Raw genomic sequence first — 17,047 nt, forward strand, 5'->3', positions numbered from 1 at the left:
TTTTCCATACTATCAAATTGGACATTTACTTATATTTCTCTACAGTAATTCTATGCAGATAACTGAGTAAAGTATGGAACTAGAAGGAATTTCAGAAGTATTTGAGGGCTCAGATTTCATCTCTGAGATTTTAAACCTAAAAAGTGGCTATAGGGCTGGAGTTGTAGCTCAGTGTTTGAGCACTTGCCTAGTATGCCTAGGCATTGTGTTCGATCCTCAGCACCACATAAAAATAAGAAGACATTGTGTCCATATACAACTAAAAACAACAACAACAACAACAAAGAACTCTAAAAAGTGGCTGTATATTTTTCTCTTAAACAGATGAGATATGTTATCAGACTTCAACTTAACATTTAAGGCAAATATCAGATTTTTTAATTTGAGCAAAGTTGTTATAAGAAAACATCCATTTTTTCCCCTAGCCACATTCCCTATAGAGTTAAGGATTTTAGTGGGATGCCATATTGTATGTGTATAAGAAGGTTAAAAATTGTAATGTTCAATGAATACAGATTCAGAATTTTTAATCCTTTCAAAGTACACTGAAAATGGTGTGCTGGATTCTTTGATACTCCTTCCTCCAGGAGGTGGAGCTTTACTACCTCCTCATCCATGTGAACTGACCACAGTGACTTGCTTCTAAGGACTAGCATGTGGCATGGGCTCAAGAGTAACTTTACAGTGGCAGATCCCACTGTGACCCTTTGAGCAGGGTCAACATCACTAGTAAGTCATGTGGACAGCACGCGTCCCTGACACCACGGGAAGAGAAGGGTACATTACCTCTGACCTATACTCCGAAATCCATATCATCAATATCACAAGAGAAAACAACAGACAACCCCAAATGGAGAAACATCCCATAAAATTCCTGACCAGTGCTATGCATCAGTGTCAATCAAGGTCTTGAAGGACAAGGAGAGGCTAAGAAACGGTCAATGACAAATAAATCACTGTGGAGTCCTGGATTCTTGGAACAGATAAAGGACCTTAGAAGAAAACTGGGGAAATCTGGAGAAGAAAAAGTAGTTACAAGAACTGGGGGCTGGGGATGTGGCTCAAGCGGTAGCACACTCGCCTGGCATGCGTGCGGCCCGGGTTCGATCCTCAGCACCACATTCAAACAAAGATGTCGTGTCCGCCAAAAACTAAAAAATAAATATTAAAAAATTCTCTCTCTCTCTCTCTCTCTCTCTCTTTCTCTCTCTCTCTCTTTGAAAAAAAAAGAACTGTACCAGCGTTAACCTTTTACTTGCGACCCTCGCATCACGGTGATATGAGACATCAACAGTAGGGCAAGCTGGCTGAGGGGTGTTTGGGAACTCTGTACCACCGCTGCAGCTGTTCTTTCAATCTAAAACTATTGCAAAATAAAATGTTGAAAGGAAAGCAGTTACAACTTTACATGACAGAGAAAAAAAAATAGTTACACCTATCAAAAAGTTATAAGAGGAACTCTGCTACTCTTGTGTGAATCAGAGGCTGTGGCCTTGTAAATTCCAGTGAGTGTCAAACAGGTGAGTTCCTAAAGTACTGTGTTCAAGTTAGAGGCGAAGTTGAGGGGCTGGGAAAACTGAACCAGGTGATGGAAGTGTGGAGGCTTCAGGTGAATCAAAGGCTTTAGGGAGGGTGCAGGGGGAGGGAGCAGGTAAATAGCTCCAGAAATAGAAAGTGAATCAAAAGTGCTCCCACAAGACTTTCTAATATAGCAAAATTAGCAAAATAAATATTTTCTTAAAGAAAAAGCTGGTATTCTGATAGAACCCAGGTACATTAATCTTTCTTGCTTCAGAAATCCCTTTTTATTTTTAGGAAGGTGAATTCTGCTTGTAGCTTGTTCTGGGGTCCCTGAGTAAAGCTGCACCCATGTCCCTGAACTCCCTTTACAGAGCACCTACAGCGGAAGTGCCTGTGAGGGGCTTTGTTGTTGTTCCCTCTCTGATTTGAAGTAAGCTGTCATGTGACTCTCGTGTCCATGACAATGGAGCAGCAAAAGAAGGAACAACTAAAAAGACCTTGGTATAGTGACTCTCCACTAGAAGTGAGGATGCCTGGATCATCAGTTGACCTCACCTTGGAGTTTTTCCCACTGTCAGATAAAGATTATTAGAGGCCAGCCCTGGGGCCTCTGGTCTGTTGTAAGGCTGTGGGGAAGGGTGGCAGGTGGGCTCCCTTCTCCTGTACCCTCACTTTACGATTGGTGGTGAGGAGAGAAGCGGCGGCGAGGCCTTGGGACGCCTGGGAGGCTTGGAGCTATACAAAAGGAAGGGAGATACGGGGCCCCTGGTACACATGTTTGGAAAGGCTTAGAAGCCTTTTGGAGGTTTTCAGGTTCACCCTTAAACACAGCTTTGAAAAATAAATCCATGAAGCGTGGAAATATTTTCCAGCCCTTCACCTGAAATAAATGGTCTGTCAGGGTTGGTGTGTTAAGAGAAAGTTTCCTGTACTGCAGCTTTCTTGAATCTCCTGCTTGCTCAGAGGGAGACGGTACTTCGGCATTTTTAATAGTGCAGCATTCTGAACTTCTGGAGGGAGAGGCGAAAGCTTTATTAAATCTCTGAGGTTCTTGAATCTCTTTAATTTTGGAAAAGCCTTAGCAGCTGTCCTTTAAATATATCTGTTGCCTTGTTTCCACCCCCCTTTCTCTTCTCTTCTGGGCTCCCAACTATGAGTATTTAGGGTGTTTGATATTCTCATATAGTCCTAGGATACTCTGTTTGGTTTTTGCCTTCAGTCTTATTTTATTTAATTGGCATATGTTAATCATGCATATAAATGTGATTCGATACACATGATTGTGTATTGATCAAATCACACACCTGAACTATCACCTCAAACAAATGACTGAATTATCTACCATCTCAAACATTTATCATTTCTTTATAATGAGAACATTCAAATCCTCTCTTTAGCTATTTTGAAATATAGAATATGTTAGCTGTGGTCATCTTGCTTCAATGGAATACCCGAACTAACTCTTCCCAACTCTGACTTCCTACCCATTGACCCACTTCTGTCTGTGCACTCCTCCCCTCCCCCACAGTCTCTGGTGACCACTGTTCTACTCTTTTCTTCTGTGAGATCCGCTTTTTTACATTCACATATGAGTGAGATCGTGTAGTATTTGCCTGGCTTTTTCACTTAACATAGTGTCCTCCAGGTCATTCATATTGTCTCAAATGACAGGATTTCATTATTTTTTTTTATCTGTTTAGTATTCCCTTGTGTATATATACCATAGTTCTAAACCACATTTGTCTGTTGATGATGGACACATAGGTTGAATGCCTGACTTCCACGACTTGGCTACTGTGAACCAGGCTGCAGTGAGCACGGGAGTTCTGGTATCCTTTGGACATGCTGATTTCCTTTCCTCTGGATATGTACCCAGTATTGGGATTCCATTTTTAATTTTTTGAGGATCCCTATAGTGTTGTCCGTAATGACCGTACTAATTTACAGTCCCAACAGAGTGTTAGAATTTCCCTTTTCTACATCCTTACTACCATATATTTATTTATTTGGTGGTGAGAGGAGGGTGTACTGGGGATTGAACCCAGAGGTGCTTCATCACTGAGCCACATCCCCAGAGGCTTTTTATTTTTTATTTTGAGACAGGATCTCACTGAGTTGCTTAGGGCCTCACTAAGTTGCTGAGACTGGCTTTGAACTTGAGATCCTCCTGCCTCAGCCTCCTGAGCTGCCAGGATTACAGGTGTGTACCTCTGTGCCGGCCATTTTTTTGTCTTTTTGGTAATAGCCATTCTAACAGTGTGAGGCGATATCTCATAGAGTCTCAAAGAGTCTCAGTTTGCATTTCCCTGATAATTAGTGATGTTGAACTTTTTTCATAAACCTGTTGGCCATTTGTATGCACTTTCTTTTTTTCCTCCCAGTGCTGGGGATCAAATCAAACTCAGAATCTCACACACGCTATGCAAGTGCTGTACAACTACCATTTGTCTAGTCGAGTCTTCTGCCCATTTTTAAACTGAATTATTTGAGTTTTTTTGCCACAGTCTTCAGTTCTTTATATAACCTGGGTATTGTCCCCTTATCAGATGCATAGGTGGCAAATGTCTTCTTCCGTTCTGTGGTCATCTCTTCACTGTGTTGATGACTCCCTTCACTGTGCAGAAGTCTTTAGATTGATATAATCTCATTTGTCTGTTTTACTTTGGTTGCCTGTGCTTTTGAAGTCTTATCCAAAAATGTAATGAAATATTTCCCCTGTGTTTTTTCCTCATAGTTGCACGTCTTTTAATTACTGCTTTAATCCATTTTTCTGTATGATGAAAGATAGGGGGTCCAGTTTCCTTCTTCTGCATGAGGATATCCTGTTTTCCTAGCATCATTAATTGAAGAGGCTGTCCACTTTTCGTGTGTGGTATTGATATCTTTGCTGAAATCCGTTGGCTCTAAATGCATGGACTCATTTCTGGACAGTCTGGTCTGTTGCATGGACCCATGTGTTGATACCATGCTATTTTGATCACTGCAGTTTTTTTGTTTGTTTGTTTGTTTTTTTAGTTGTAGTTGAACACAGTATCTTTATTTTATTTATTTATTTTTATGTGGTGCTGAGGATTGAACCCAGCACCTTGCATGTGCTAGGCGAACACTCTACCGCTAAGCCACACCCCCAGCCCCATCACTACAATTTTGTAGAGTGTTTTGAAGTAGATATTGTGTCTCCTCCACGTTTTTTTGTTTTGTTTTGTTTTTTGCTCAAGGGTGCTTTGGCTATTTTGGGTCTACTGTGATTTTATATGAATTTTAGGTTTTTTTCCCCCCTATTTCTGTGGTCATTAGTGTTTTGAAAGATATTGCATTGAATCTGTGTATCTATTTTATTTTACTCTTTTTTCCTACAAATTTCTGTTTCAGTGTGGATAGTTGCCATTGTTCTGTTCAAGTTCACGCTTTCTTTCCTCTTCTGTGTTGAGGGTACTCACAAGCCTGTTGAAGTAATTCTTCATTTGTGATATTATGTTTTTCACTTTTCATTTGACTACTGTGTTTCCCATCTCTTGAAAATTCTCATTTGCTTATGCAGTTTTCTGCCTTTTTCACTAGATCCTTAAACATATTAATTAGAGTCATTTTAAAGTTCCTCTAATATCCAACATCTTGATCATTTTGGGGTCTAGTTCTGTTGGCAGCTGTTATTTGATGACAGAAGGTTGCTTTCTTTCTTTTGTTTTGTTTTTGATAAATTTGGTTGAATCATGGACATTGTATGAAAAAACAAAAGAGTCTAAGGTAAATATGTTCAGAAATGGGCCAACTTCTCAGGCCATTCGTGTGGAAGGCTGGCTCAGCCTACTCAGAAACACAGCAAGTGGGTTTGGGCACTTTGCACACCACAGATGTCAGATGGATCGTGGCCAGCTGCTGCCGCCTTGTGCGTCCACACCCCTGCGTTTCCAAATGCTCACCTGGCCCTCAGCTTCCACTGCAGGCGCTATCTTTCTCCACACTCCTGCCCCCTCCGCAGTGATGGACTGAACTATTGCTTGCCCTTGGTGCTTGGCACACAGTGGGACAGTGGGATTCTTGGTTCTCTGGTCCAGCCTCTATCCTGGGCCTTTGTGCTAGAGCCTCCAGAAAGGTGCCTTCTCAGTGCTCCTGCTCCTTCCTCTGGCAACTCGTACCGCCTTTCATCTTTGGGGGGTCTTGGGCTGGGGGTTTCCTGCCCTTGCTGTGTCAGTGCAGGATCCTGACCCGGGCTGGTGTTCCTGCTCATCCCTCTTGGCAGGTGGCAATTGCTCCCCCCCCCCCCACTCGACACCTGGTCTACCTTTGCCTGGCATTGGAGGGAGGGTGTCCTGCCCCTCAACCCTGAAGGCGTGTGATGGGGCAGGGGTTCCCTGATACCGCCTCCCCTGCCGCAGGGTGGAAGGCTCTACCGGACCGATGTTCAGCTGCCTGCTCTTTAACTGGGTGCTGTGCTAATGCTGAATTCCGGAGTGAGCAAGTGAGCGGAGCAGAGGTATTCCCGCTCGGGTTCCAGAGGGGACTATCCACTTCCTTGGCATCTTCGTGTCAAGCTAGAAGGCACGTGTCATTGACTGCTACACCTTCAGCGTGAAGCGCTGGCCCACCCCTCTGTGTGTGCTTGCTGTTTCTGAGTCTCATCTGACTACTTGGGCTTCCCCACAGTCCTCAGGAATTGGGATTCATACCAGCTCCCCTCTTCCCTCCATCCTTCTCACTCTGGACATGCTGCAAGTGTTGAATGTATTGTCACGTAAGTGCAAGAGACCCCACGGCTCAGGCTGGGTGTGTCGGGGGGCTGTCGTCCACTGGTCGCTAGTCCTGCACCAGCTGAGGAGAGGCTCTGCAGACTTCCTCAGTGAGTCTCCACAGCTCCTAAGATGCTGCGTCTCCACCCAACAGCTGCAGAGGACACCGCCAGGCTTAGGAGCATGAACTGTGCACAGTGCTTCCTCACAGGGGTCCCTTCTACCTTAGCACTGTCTCCTCTCAAATGCTTGTCACTCAAATCTCATTGGGTTTTCATTCCTGAAAATTAAGATACTAATCTCATTTAATTGATATTCAGACTGAAATCATGATTTCACTTTGGAGTTCCCGTTTGGTATGATAGTTTTAAGCCAGTCAGTCCCTGCCCTCTAGGCACTTCTCTGTCGGAAGGCCTTCTGCTGTGAGTCTGCATGTTTGAAAACCACAGTGCTGACAGTTTAACCAAGAAAGGTTAAAGGCCTTGTTCCAGGTCGTGTTCTGTGACCTGCTCATGTGTGACAAACACTTCAGCTGAGTAGCTGCCTGGTCTTCCAGTGGCTGGGAAGGTGTGTAGCTGTGGAACAGCCCTCACTTACACTTTTTAGACAGATAGAAATCTGGTCGTGTTTTGGGGGGACCGGGGAGCATAGTCATTTCTTTGCTCCATGAGAACAGAGGTGCTGTGGCACATTGCCAGCATAGCTGAAGACTCAACTCCTTCCTCTCAGTGGTCAAGTAGCTGACATGGGCCCTGCAGGGCCTGTGAATTATCACGCCTTTTGAGTACTTTAAGGTGTTACAGTGCTCCTGCAGAAACAATTAGGCCCAAGAAACTCACTTACGCTCAGGCTGAGACATTTGAGCTGTGATTGTTGGCAGCACCTGCTTCCTTTCCATGTGACTTGCCATTTGTGGACAGGGAGAGATGATTTGAGACATCTTGAATTAAAAGCTGTGTTCCACAATTGTACCTTTGGCTGGTATTCTGGGTAGATCTGCTACCAATTCTCTGTTTTCTGTTAATCCCCAAAGCTGCTCTGCAGTGGATCACCTGGGGGCATAAAGCTTTGGGGATGCTTGGGTGTGGTTTAATTGAATCCAATTTAAATTATTTTAAAAATACGATAATGGACCCAATTGAGTAGAAAGGAAGACAAGTATTCAGGATATATGTGTGTTTATGCATGGGCTCAGGCTTGTTATTAGGCTTTACACTGCTTGGAAAAGATCATTTCCTTAAATCTCCCCTGTGTTGGTACTCCTCATACTCCAGAATGGGATGGGAAGAGGTTGGAATTGAGAGTTAGGAATCATGGGTTAGAATTTTGATTCTGCAACTTAACATCTTTTTATCTAGTTTCCTCACATATAAGATGAAGCTTGAGTCTGCCCCAAATAAGTAACAAGATGGCTATAAAGAGTAGATGAGATCATGGGTATAACAGTTTACTCTTTGCAGCAGGTAAGCTCTAACATTTGCAAGGATATTAGTTTAAAAAAAGAAAGAAAGGCCAGTTTTTATGCTCAAGGAACTCATGATCTAGCTGAAAAGAGAAGAGTGACCATCTGAAAACCACAGAAGGCAATTTTCAAAGGAAGCCATTCTCAAGCAGCCTGTGGTAGGACCTACCTGAATAGAAAAGCTCTCAGTGCTGAGGGTTTCCTAGGAAGGAAGATGGTATTTGAGGGGACCAGTTATCTCTGTCACAGATGAGATAGATTCTCTCAAGTCTCATGAAATGTAAACATTTTGCTTGGTTGATGGGAAAGAAGCAGCAACGTTAACTAAAGTAGGAACACCATTGCAGTGATAAGGGTTCTCCAGGTGGCAGTGCCAGACAGCCAGCTGTACCCAGATGGCAGCTGCAGGACAGCGGCAGTAAGCCAGATGCTCTTGGCTCAGTCTGCACTTCAGCTTTTCCTTGGACAGGAGATCCTTGTTGTGATGCTTTGCCTCCTCCTCATTAAAAGAACAGCACTCACATAACTCAGAAGGTAGCATTGGCGCTTGACTCATGGTAGAACATTCACCAAAGAAAAAGAACTCAAACTGGCAGGTTTAATTAGAAAATGTCTCTTTCCTGCACCTCTTTTGGCTGACCTTCCTGTTCCCGAGGTTAAGTTTTCATGTGTCCATGCCCTTACATAAGTTGCTTAGCCTCTGGTTTCAGTGGAATTAAAGACGTGACTGAAACTGGACAGCTCGTTTAGACCGGCATCCTGCTTCTATTAGGGACTGAGATGAACCTCTGCTTGGTAAGAACTGTCTTCTTTCAGAAGGCTGTATTGGTCCACAGCAGAATAGCTGATAATGGAGTAACATGCTTGTCAAAAATTGAGAACAAAGCTGTGCTTTTCAGAATAGACGAAGCACTGTTTGGAGGCATTGGAGATAGCCTGTGCAGTTGTGGGCTTGAGGGAGCCAGAGTATGGAATTACAGCAGCAGGCACCAGTGCCTTGGGGCTTAGTGGTCTCAATTAGGGGCTACCAAAGTATCTGGGGTTTCAGGGACAAAAATCCAAGAGAAGACAGAACCTCAAGGGAAGAAAGCGAAACATGTGCATGCAGCCTTCCCTCCAGGTGTTTGCTACTTCCCAAGTACATATGACCTGAGAGAGACCCAGGAGCCCTGTGGAAAGTGGCAGCTGGGAGCTAATGAGCAGGGCAGGTAATCCAGCATCCATGCAGAGCACTGTGAGATAAAGTTGGTGTTCAAGGCCTGACAAGGGAGAGGTGTCGTGGTAAATACCCTGGCCTTCAGGTGGAGGCCCAGGAGGGTCACACATTTGGAGTAAAGAAAAGCTAGAATAAGCTAACTGTGACGTGGCTGGAAACTGCCTCTGAGGGCATTAAAGGGCTCTCACTGCGTTCTCTGGGCCTGCCATGAGAATATGCCAGACTTTTAGGAGGAAAATAACCCAGGTCATCCAAAACCTCTACAGTTGTTCAAGAGCATGCCTGACATCCAATAAAGAATTAAAACATGAGACTCGGGTTGTGGCTCAAGTGGTAGAGTGCTTGCCTGGCATGCGTGAGGCACTGGGTTCGATCCTCAGCACCACATAAAAGAAAATAAAGATATTGTGTCCACCTAAAACTAAAAAGTAAATATTAAAAAAAAAGAATTAAAAACATGCTAGAAGTTGAAATCAGATGACAAAACTGAAGAGAAAAAACAGACAGTAGAAAGAGACCAACAAGTGATTCAGATATTGAAGTTATTAGTCATTAACTGACTGTGTTCAAGAACATAGAAGAAGAAAATATGAATAAGTTATAAGATCTACTTTAAAAAGGTCTAGCTTGGGGTGTAACTTAATGATAGAGTATATTTGTAGATTCATGAGGCTCTGGGTTTGATCTCTGCCCCCCTCAAAAAGGTCAAGTAGAATTGAAAAATACAGGATTTGAAGTTAAGAATTCAAAATGTGGGGTTATTAGCAGGTTGGACACCAAAGAGAAGGTAAAATTTTTTTTGAATTAGAAGGAAAGTTAGAAAACACCCAGATGGAAACAAAGAGAATAAGAGACATGTGGACACAGTAAAAACACTGTGAACTATGTTTCACACATGTGTACTTAAAGTCGCAGAAGAGGAAGAGAGAGTGAATGAAGCAGTATTTAAAGATTATTTGCAGAGAGTTTTCTAAAATCAGTGAAAAACACTGAACCACAATTCTCAGGAAAAATTCCAAAAACCGCATCTAGGCACATCTTAGTTGAACTATATAAGCCAAAGACAGAGAAAAGCTTAATTGTAGTCAGCAGGAAGGCATGTTATCTTCAAAGGTACCCTAGTCAACCTCAGTATCAGTAAAAATGTGCGTTAAGCCAGAAGACAGTGGAGTTATATCTTGAAAGACAATGAGTGTCTAACTAGAATTCTTTACCCAACAAAAATATCCTTCGAAATTTAATTGGATTTTTAAAAAGTTTTTAAACCTGCAAAAACTGAGAGAATTTGTCACCAGCTGATCTGCAGCAAAGGAAATAACAAAATAAGATCTTGAGGTAACAGGAAGGTAATTTGAGATGGAAGCTTATATGCATGAAGAAAAGAAATGGAAATATATGATAAATATGAATTTACTTTTGACAACAATAATAAGGTTTTGTAGGATTTAAAATATGTGAGTAAAAAATATTTGACATTGATATAGAAGATGGAAGAGAGTTTTTGCATTGTTTGGTAAGCTGTAAAATTGCTTATTTAAGATATAATAAAAAAGTATCGTTAATCTAATTTAAGATATAATAAAATAGACTAACGATACTTTGTTAGGATAGCTACTAAAAGAATCATGAAAGACTAAATAACCAGCAAACTAATAAATAAGAAAAATATGGAGTAATTATATATATATATGTGTGTGTGTGTGTGTGTGTGTGTATTAGTTAGTTTTAAAGGTGAGAAAAGAAAAATGAAGGAACAAAGAATAGAAGAGCAAATAAATGGAGTGATCAGACACTTAAACCCAGTCATATCAATACAGGCTATATGTAATTAGAAGCTAAAGATGATTGGAGAGGATAAAATATTAAAAACCAATTACATGAGGACTGCCCCACCAACCACCTGACCCATGCCAGAGCTCAGGCCCTGCCCCAGGACCACCCTACCAACCAGCAGACTCATGCTGGAGCACAGGCCTAGCCCACCTCCATCTTGGGAGACTGCAGTCATCACCGTAGCCCTCCCCACACAGTATCCTCCACCTTGGGACAATAAATGGGGCCTGGAGGCAGCTACATCTCTGAACAGGCAGCCCAACCTTTCAGCCCCATCTCTGAAAGTGGTTGCATCTATCTTGGGACACCCCCACTGCTATCTTGAGTTACCTCCGCTATTGCCACCACCACCTTTAGTTGCAGTAGCATTTATGGTGGGACACCAGCCAGGGTCTAGAAGCCCAACACCAAGGTGAGGTACAGGTCATCTGCAGGGACACTATAAGATAGGGTAGAAACTGAAAACCTCAGATCCTCATTGCAAGAAAGGAAGACACATATACAACATGAAAAAACAAGGGAAGAAAGTGCCCGAAGCAAACCAAGATAATACAGTGTTAGAATCCATTGACAGCACAGTTGATGAAATGTCAGAGAAGGAGTTCAGAATGTACATAATCAAAATGATCTCCAAATTAAAGAGTGACACAAGTGAGCAAATACAGGCAAAAATTTATCACTCCAACAAAGAGATAAGGGAGTAAATTCAGGTAACCATTGATCACACCAACAAAGAGATAAGAGAGCAAATACAGGTAGCAAAAGATTACTTCAAGAAAGAGATTCTGAAAAAAAAAATCAGAAATCCTTGAAATGAAGGAAACAATAAATGAAATAAAAAACTCAATAGAAAGCATCACCAACAGACTAGATCACTTGGAAGACAGAATGTTAGATAATGAAGACAAAATATACAATCTGGAAAATAAAGTTAACCACACAGTGAAGATGGTAAGAAAACATGAATAGAACACCCAAGAATTATGGGATAGCATTAAAATCTAAGTTTTATCAGGATAGAGGAAGGAGATTCAAATCAAAGGAATGCACAATCTCTTCAATGAAATAATATCAGAAAATTTCTGAAACATGAAAAATAAATTGGAAAATCAAATATAAACTGTAAGATACAGAAATCCCTCATATCATGCTCAAAAAATTAAATTAAATTAAAAAAAATCAAATACAAGAGACAGGATACCAAATGTACAAAATTACAATAGATATACATCAAGGCACATTATAATGAAAATTCCTAGCATACAGAATAAGGATAGAATCTTAAAGGCCACAAGAGAAAGAAATTGGATCACATATAGGGGGAGACTAGTTCAGATCTCAGCAGATTTTTTCAATCCAGACCCTCAAAGCCAGGAGATCCTGGATCAACATATACCAAGCTCTGAAAGAAAATGGATGCGAACCAAGAATCTTATAGCCAGCAAAATTAAGCTTCATATTTGATGACAAAGCTGAAACCTTTCATGATAACAAAAGTTAAAAGAATTTACAGTGAGAAAGCCTGAACTACAGGGCATTTTCAGCAATATATTCCCAGAGGAGGAAATGAAAATCAGTAAAGGGAGGAACTACACTAATGGAAAGGCGAATCCAGGGAGAAACCAAGTTAAATACCATAAATAAACAAAAATGGCAGGGAATACAAATCATGTCTCAATAATAACCCTGAATGTTAATGGCCTAAGCTCACCAATCAAAAGACTAGCAGATTGGATCAAAAAAAAAAAAAAAAAGACCCAACAATATGCTGCCTCCAAGAGACTCATCTCATAGGAAAAGACATCCGCAGACTGAAGGTAAAGGGTTGGGAAAAATCATACCACTCACATGGACTGTGAAGCAAGCAGGGTTTCCATCCTAATATCAAGTAAAGTAGAATTCAGGCTAAAGTTAATCAAAAGGGATAAAGAAGGACATTACATACTGCTCAAGGGAACCAAACACCAACAAGACTTAACAATTATAAATATATATGCCCCAAACATTGGAACATCTACATTCATCAAACAAACTCTTCTCAACTTCAAGAGTCAAATAGACCACAACACAATAATTCTGGGTGATTTTAACACACCTCTCTCACCACTGGATAGATCTTCCAAACAAAACTAAACAAACTATAGAACTCAATAATACAATCAATAATTTGGACTTAACAGACATATATAGACTATTCCATTCATTAACAAACGAATATACTTTCTTCTCAACAGCACATGGATCCTTCTCCAAAATAGACTATATGTTTTGCCACAAAGCAACTCTTAGCAAATACCAAAAAAATAGAGACACTACTCTGCATTCTGACCATAAGGAATAAAATTAGAAATCATTGATAAAATAAAAAATAGAAGCTACTCCAACACCTGGAGACTAAACAATACACTATTGAATTATGCATGGGTAACAGAAGACATCAGGAAGGAGATAAAAAAAATTCTTAGAGGTAAATCAGAACACCCATATAACTTATCAAAATCTGTGGGATATTATGAATGCAGTACTAACAGGAAAGTTCATTGCATTAAGCTCATTCATTAAAAGAAGAAAAAGTCAACAAATAAATAACCTGACATTACATCTCAAAGCCCTAGGAAAAAAAGAACAAACCAACACCAAAAGTAGTAGAAGACAGTAAATAATTAAAGTCAGGGCAGACATCAATGAAATTGAAACAAAAGAAACAATTCAAAAATTAACAAAAGGAAAAGCTTGTTCTTTGAAAAAATAAATAAAATTGACAAACCCTTAGCCACCCTAATGAAAAGAAAGAAAGAGAAAACTCAAATTACTAAAATTTATGATGAAAAAGGAAAGATCACGATAGACACTATTGAAATACAGACGACAATTAGAAACTATTTGAAAATCTATACTCCAGTAAAATAGAAAACCTCAAAGATATCGAGAAATTTCTAGAGACATATGATCAACCCAAACTCAGTCAAGAGGACAAACACAATTTAAACAGATCAATTTCAAACAGGAAATAGAAGATGCCATCAAAAGCCTACCAACCAAGAAAAGCCCAAGACCAGACAGATTCATAGCTGAGTTCTACAAGACCTACAAAGAAGAATTAATACCTAATTCTCAAATTATTCCATGAAAGAGAAAAGGAGGGAACCCTTCCAAACTCATTGTATGAAGCTAGTATCATCCGGATACCAAAACCAGGCAGACACATCAAGGAAAGAAAATTTTAGACCAATGTCCCTGATGAACATTGATGCAAAAATTCTCAATAAAATTCTGGTAAATCACATACAAAAACATATTTTAAAAGTAGTGCACCATGATCAAGTGGGGTTCATTCCAGGGATGCAAGGTTGGTTCTAAATATGGAAATTAATAAATATAATTCATCACATCAATAGACTTAAAGATAAGAATTGTATGATTATATCAATTGATACAGGGAAAGCATTTGACAAAATACAGCACCCTTTCATATTCAAAACACTGGGAAAACTAGGGATAGTAGGAACATGCTTCAATATTGTAAAAGCTAAGTATGCTAAACCCAAGGCCAGTATCATTCTAAATGGAAGAAAATTGGAAGCATTCCCTGTAAAAACTGGAACAAGTCTGGGGATGCCCTCTTTCACCACTTCTGTTCAACACAGTCCTTGAAACTCTAGCCACAAAGTTAAAAGAAATGAAGTGTCAGAGAAGGAGTTCAGAACGTACATAATTAAAATGATCTACAAATTAAAGATTGACCTAAGTAAGCAAATTCAGGCAAGAATTGATCAGCAATTAGACCAAAGAAAGCGATACAAAAGGAAAAAAAGAACTCACACTATCATTATTTGCTGACGATGTGATTCTATACTTAGAGGATCCAAAAAATTCCATCAGAAAACGTCTAGAATTAATAAATGAATCCAGCAAAGTAGCAGGATATAAAATCAATACCCATAAATCAAGTGTATTTCTATACATCAGTGATGAATCCTGAAAGAGAAATTTGGAAAACTATCCCATTGCCTCAAAAAAAAGAAAAAAAAAAAAGAAAAAAAGTGAGAATCAACAAGAAAGGTGAAAGACCTCTACAATGAGAACTACAGAACACTAAATAAAGAAATTGAAGAAAAGATCTCTCATGCTCCTGGATAGGCAAAATTAATATTGTCAAAATGGCCATACTACCCTAAGTGCTATACAGATTCAATGTGATTCTGATTAAAATCCCAATGTCATTCCTTACCAAAATAGAAAAAGCAATCATGAAAATTTATTTGGAAAAATTAGAGACCCAGAATAGCCAAAAAAATCCTTAGTAAGAAGAGTGAAGTAGGAGGTATCACAATATCAGACCTTAAACTATACTACAAAGCTATAGTAACAAAAATGGCATGCTATTGGCATCACAATAGACCAATGGTACAGAATAGAAGACACAGAGAAAAACCTTTTATCTCATACTAGACAAGGGTGCCAAAAACATATATTGGAGAAAACATAGCCTCTTCAATAAATGGTGCTGAGAGAACTGGAAATCCATATACAGCAAAATGAAACTAAACCCCTATCTCTCACCATGCACAAAATTCAACTCTAAGTAGATAAAGGACCTAGGAATTAGACCAGAGACCATCCACTTAATAGAGGAAAAGTAGGCTCAAATCTTCATCATGTCAGATTAGGCTCAGACTTCCTTAACAAGACTCCTAATGCACAAGAAATAAAATCAAGAATTAATAAATGGGATGGACTCAAACTAAAAAGCTTCTTCTCAGCAAAAGAAACAATCAATTTGTGAAGAGAGAGCCTACATTTTGGAAGCAAATTTTTGCCACATGCATGTCAGATAAAGCATTAATCTCCAGGATATATAAAGAACTCAAAAAACTTAACACCAAAAAAACAAAGAACCCAATCAATAAATGTGCTAAGGAGCTGAACAGATACTTCTCAGAAGAAGATATATATTTGATCAACAAATATATGAGGAAATGTTCAGTATCTCTAGTAATTAGAGAAATGCAAATCAAAACTACTCTAGGATTTCATCTTACGCCAGTCAGAAGGCAGTTATCAAGAATACAGACAACAATAAATGTTGGCGAGATGTTGGGGAGGAAGGCACACTCATACACTGCTGGTGGTACTGCAAATTGGTGCAACCAATCTGGAAACCAATCTGGAGATTCCTTAGAAAACTTGGAATGGAATCACCATATGACCCAGCTATCCCACTCCTCGGTCTATACCCAAAGAACTTAAAGTCAGCATACTATAGTAACACAGCCACATCGATGTGTATAGCCGCTCAGTTCACAATAGCTAAAATGAGGAAGCAACCTAGATGCCCTTCAATAGATGAATGGATAAAGAAACTGTGGTATATATACACAATGGAATATAACTCCACATTTAAAGAGAATAAAATGATAGCATTTGCAGGTATTTGGATGGAGCTGGAGAATATCATGCTAAGCAAAATAAGCCAATCCAAAAAATCAAAGGCCGAACATTATTTCTAATAAGTGGATGCTGATCCATAAGGCAGGGGGCGGGGTGGTTGGGAAAAATGGAGGAACTTTGATGAGGCAAAGGGTAGGGAAGGGGGGTGGGGGCAAGCGAGATGGTGGAATGAGATGGACATCATTACCCTAGGCACATGTATGACTGCACATATGGTGCAACACTACATCATGTACAATCAGAGAAATGAAAAGTTGTGCTGCATTTGTGTACAATGAATCAAAATGCATTCTGTCATATGTACCTAATTAAATAAATAAATGTTTTAAAAATCTGAAAAAAAAAACCCAACCTTTTTACAAGATACAAGCTTGGGACAAACTTTGAGTGCACAAAATTTGAAAGTAAAATTTTGGAAAAATTATACCTATATGTGCATATACACATGGGGGGCTCTTCTGGGGTGCTGGAATGTTCTCTTACTTGGTAGTAGTTGCAGGATTATGTACTTATGAAAAAATTCATTGGTCTGTAACATTTGAAACTTTTGCAGTTTATAGTATGTATATCTAAAAAAAAAAAAGACGAAATGGACTTGATATAACACATTGGTATTTTCATCAGCACAGTTTGTCTTATATGTAAATTGACTCCAGTGAGTATTGCATTCTCTTCTGACTGCATTTGGTGAACGCACCCACTGATGGAGCTGGCTTGCACAGCAGGGAGCATTTCCCTAGGCACCCCCATCTTGGGAATAAAGGAATCATCTAGACCCAGGTCCAGCACCTAGTTCCCCACTGTCTGGCTTGCTCATTTACAGCACCGCTGTTT

The 17,047-nt window shown here is 40.0% G+C and overlaps 1 protein-coding gene across 2 annotated transcripts in view; it reads left to right on the top strand.

The window, feature by feature from the left end:
* Positions 1 to 17,047, top strand: part of Ext2 (exostosin glycosyltransferase 2) — a 144,858-nt gene that overhangs the window by 56,031 nt on the left and 71,780 nt on the right. The gene's annotated exons all lie outside the window — the stretch shown is intronic.

Source organism: Marmota monax, unplaced genomic scaffold (assembly GCF_021218885.2).
Source record: "Marmota monax isolate L192 unplaced genomic scaffold, Marmota_monax_Labrador192_F-V1.1 WCK01_AAM20220418_F8-fsc00047, whole genome shotgun sequence".
NCBI classification, from domain to species: domain Eukaryota; kingdom Metazoa; phylum Chordata; class Mammalia; order Rodentia; family Sciuridae; genus Marmota; species Marmota monax.